Consider the following 5,216-nt stretch of genomic DNA (forward strand, 5'->3'; position numbering starts at 1 on the left):
AACTGGACCACACCAAATCCTCTCGTGGATGTCTTACGAGGCGAATAAGCGATATAAAGCAGTGACAGATAAGTGGCGCCAATAATATTCCCCAAGAGGTTGACGACAGGCAAATGACCGCAGTTGTAAAAATGGTCAAATCTTCAAAAAAACATATATTTTATCCCATGGATTCAAGGCGTCGCACTCGAGAATTCACGCTGAGATATAGCTTTTGTTTAAGACAGAGTAACTACAGGATAATGTGGCAAAAGATCCAGTTACAACACCGGTAAGGGTCGTGTGACACCCCAGTGTTACGGGTACCATCCATAAGCTACGGTAACCACTTACCATCAGGTGGGTCACATGCCTCTTTTGCTTGCTTGATAGTATTAATTAAAAGTAGTTCAAAACCACGTTAATATGTAAGTCTGTGTCGAAAAATCAATTTGAACTGAAAACCTCATTTCAATAAAACAAATAAACCACAGATTATATAGGCTCAACAAAGATACGAGACATCGAATGTGTTCGTAATCGATTTCGGCGTTTTAATTAATATCGAATCGACTCTATTCTATTTGGTCGATAAATACGGAGTTGTGTATTTTCATTTTAAGGTTCTAGATTTAAAAAATAATCAATTTAGGAACGTCTGTCCGTCTGTTCGCGATAAACTCAAAAATTACTGCACGGACTTTCACCAATAGTGTAATTTCTTATTTTTTTATATCATACATAAGAACAAGGTAAACAAAACACAGTAAAACAGACAGACAGAAAATTGAGAAATATTATTAGAATGTCGTTTTTACACTTTGCCCTTAAAATAGTGTCAAAAATTAAATTTATCTTTGACAAAAATTAATCCACGCACTCCTACTAATATTATAAACGCGAAAGTTTGTGAGTATGTATGTGTGTATGTATGTTTGTTACTCTTTCAAGCAAAATCTACTAGACCGATTGTCGTGAAATTTGGTACACGGGTAGAATATATAACCTGGAATAACACATAGGGTACTTTCAATCGCGAAATTCCCACGGGAGCGTCTAATCTAATATGCCAAATTTGATTTTTTTCTTTGTATAATATTTGATCATAATAAAATGCCTATCACAAGTCAGTATGTTTAAAGGGGTTCGAATCCTGAAAGTCTAATAGAACGATAAGTTTGAGAAACACTGGTCCAAACTTTAACGACAACGTGTATTCTGTGATTCTGTCTCACAACATACATTTAAAGGTCGGGATTACATTGTCTCAATGAAAATAGGATTTGAAATAATGCGCGAATCTTGACAATAATAGGTACTAATCTTGAAAACTCGCACGTCTGATTGCGATGATATAAATTTGTTATATAGGGCTGTCACAAACCTTTATAATAATTAGAATAGGAATATATTTATTTAAGACTAGATGTTGCCCGGGGCTTCGCTCCCGTGGGATTTTTGAGATAAAATATAGCCTATAGCAATCTTGGATAGTGTACCATTCTAATGGTGAAAGAATTTTTGTAATCGGTTGGGTAGTTTCGTAGATTACCCGCCTTAAACATACAAACTCACAAACGCTTACCTCCTTATAATAATAGTAGTAAGGCATCTGACGTGACTTTTACGACTACTTACCGCCATCTAGTGGCAGGTTGTCGCATACACACTAGTGAACTAAACTGTTCACCAGTGTGCAGGTTTCCTCACGATGTTTTCCTTCACCGGAAGCAAGTGGTGGTCTATGAAATCTACTATACTATATGAGTCAGATTGGTATACAAACACATATGGTACGAGTAGGAACCTGAGAGCTATCGATCCACAGACGGGCGTCTTAACCATCACACCACCACCGCTTCCTTCGCTACCGCTTAGATTTCCTTCGAAGTACACTTTCACACAAAAGAAAATTAATTACGTGCCAACCCTATCTAGTATAAGTTACGGCCATTTTATCGCCGTAAACGTATGAGCTCGTCATGTCGAAATTTATTGTTGCTTCAAGTATCAAGTTTATGTTATGTGACAAGGAGTCCAGCGTTACATAGATGTTGACAGCCCTATATTTATTTTCGTCTGTTTTATTATACAGGGTTGCTGGTATCAAACGCGTAACCTCCTAAAGACTAATCTGGTACATCAAAACAAGCCACTTTTATTCTACGACTTTTCGCGATTCGTAGTTTTTTTTTTCATATAAAAAAAAATCAATCCAATTTGCGATTCTACACATCTTAACTCTAATGCTACGGCCACACTATCGCAATTACGCGGAGATTTGCGTTGTCGCGATACGTTTGGCGAACGAATTCGTCCTATCGCGAATCAACTTCGCGAATACGAATGCCCTTCGCGCCGCTGTCGGTAAATTACCGCACATCGCGCGCTTTAGTTGACTACGAGACGCCGAGTGGTTTGAATGTCTTTGATTGTACTTGTTAATCATGGATTGGAGTAATGAGAGGATATTAGAATTCATACAAAATTATGAATCTGAACCAGTTTTATGGAACCCGCAAGAGCCAAACTACAAGAAAAAACATTTAAATTACGATGCATGGGTGAGAATTAAAGCTATAAGCTGACCTGTTACGGTGGTGGAACTAAAAGCAAAAATAAAATCCCTAATGGCTTATTATAGAACGCATCTAAATAAATATAAAAAATCGTTTAAGTCTGGAGCAGGCAAGAACGACATTTACCAAACAAATTGGTTCGCCTTTTCGGCAATGAATACTTTTCTTGCTCCTGTGTATGAGTGCCAGCCTGCTATATCAACTCCACAGGTAAGTAAATAAAAACATGCTTTTGCTTATCTATCTAATTATTATTAATTGTAACGGGTTGCGAGATATTCAGCAAATTTGTCCCTTATTTGCATTGGCATAAGAGCACTTCGCCTAGCGACTGCCGGCAGTGATCGCAAAGCACCATCTGCTTGTTGTTCCTGTCTCCAGGTACCTAGAACTACTTCTCCGTTTAAAATTGAGTCCATAAAGCCAGGTGGCGTGTAGAAATTGTTTGATATTCTACTAATCCTCAAGAAATTGTGCAGTAATACGCATGCCATCACAACATTCGATGCACGATGCGGTTGAAGGGAGATTGGTTTCCGTAGTACACGAAATACGGCTGTCATCACACCAAATACGTTCTCAACTACAATCTGAGCTCTAGATAATTGCTTGTTAGAAATTCTTTTAGCACTTCCTTCTTGATGGTCACCAGGTTTTCATAATATAGGGTGGTAGGTTGGTTTCATAGTATAGGTTGGTAATATAGGTTTTCATAATATATAATAGGTTGGTTTCATAATATTTGTGTGCAGTGGTAAGGCATTATCTGCCACAAATACATAAGGCATCACATGGTTACTACAATCGGGGAGTGTTGAATGAGTTGGTAAATTAAGAGTATTATTTGCAAATGCCCGAAATAACGAACTATTTCGGAAGACGCCTCCGTTACTAATTCTTCCTTGGCAACATACATCCGCAAACAGGAAGCGATAATTTCTGTCCACTAAAGCCAAGAGGATAATACTAAATGTATGCTTGTAATTGAAGTATTCACTTCCACTATTTATTGGTGATAAAGTAACTACATGTTTTCCATCCATAGCAGCTAAGCAATGCGGAAAAATGTCATGAAATTCCGCTTCTTTTCCTAACCACTCTTGGTCATTAACAGGCATCTGCAAATTATTTTTCACATCCTGAATGTTGTATCTTGTTTTGTAATGTAAGGTGCTAGCTTATGAAGTAGAATTTCAAAATCAGTTGTAGACATACGGGACATAATTAAAAAATTGCTCAGGTTCAGCCGTTAATTCTGTAAACATATTATCCGTGAAATATCTGAAAAAAAAACGTATTTTTATGATAGGGTTCATTCATAGTTTTTGATGTTATGTAGGTAGGTACTAAATAGTGTTAAAAACTAGCAAATTTCGGCATAGTTAACAATATAAAAGTAATTATTTTGTCCGATTTTTGTGTATAGATAATATCCACCATCGCCTTATATTCTTCTTTTTGATCTTTTATTTTTGTTTAAGTAATAAAGATGCAGTAAATAATTATTAGCCGCCATGTTGTACAGCGCTTTTTTTTATAAATATAAATATATTAGGACAAATCACACAGATTGAGACTAGCCCCAAAGTAAGTTCGAAACTTGTGTTATAGGATATTAACTCAACGATACTATATTTTATAACAAATACATATATAGATAAACATCCAAGACCCGGGCCAATCAGAAAAAGATCATTTTCCATCATGACCCGACCGGGGATCGAACCCGGGACCTCTCGGTTCAGTGGCAAGAACCTTACCACTGCGCCACCGAGGTCGTCAAAATTCTTCCATGTTATTCGCGAAATGAATTATGGCGGCGTAACGAATTTTTTTTTTTTTTTTGATGTGGCCAAGATCTTCGACATTGATCGAACACGAACTTTTGTCGTGACAATGCGAACGCGAATCTTCGCGTTATAATGTGGCCGTAGCGTAATAGCCAAGCAACACGAGACAGTACAGTAACGTTATGTAGCGGAATCGAACATAGAGTTAACGTTTTTTAGAAACGACATTAAAACTAAAAAAAAAAGGATTTTTTTTTTAAATATTTATTACGTTTAGATAAAAGTCGTAGAACAAAAGATGTTAGTCTCTATGTACCTTGTGCGCCTTTGGAAGGTTATGCGTTAGATACCAGTTAAACCTGTATATTTATTTTAATTGCTTTGTTATGCCCTACTTTTAATATCTTTTAATGACGTCTAACATAGGTATTGACTGGAGCAAGAGGAAAAGGTGATTGAAATATTCTCTTTTTGACACACAAAGTACATACACTTTGGATCATCTATCGATAGATGTCTGTAGCTAGACCGTTGTGAGAGAAAATGGTTAAAAAAAAGCATCAAAAAAACCCTCCCAACTTTCTAATAAACAACTAAATGAATTCGCAAGTTCATTCGAAAAATTCATAACGGCACTTTCGCCAAAACTGACCAATTACAAAGCACTATACAGGGTGTCATAATTTTCACTCGAGCATCGCTGGAGCGTATCAGCACGCTTTGGCGCACAGCCCGCGGGCAAACACGCCACCATGTAAACTTGCCACGTCCTATATAAAAAAACTTGCGACTCTATTTTTGAATGTCGTGCAATTCGCATACGAAAATTTCTATCACTTCATTACATAGTCCATACTAAGAGAAAAGA

The sequence above is a fragment of the Plodia interpunctella genome, chromosome 20 (genome assembly GCF_027563975.2).
Source record: "Plodia interpunctella isolate USDA-ARS_2022_Savannah chromosome 20, ilPloInte3.2, whole genome shotgun sequence".
NCBI lineage: Eukaryota > Metazoa > Arthropoda > Insecta > Lepidoptera > Pyralidae > Plodia > Plodia interpunctella.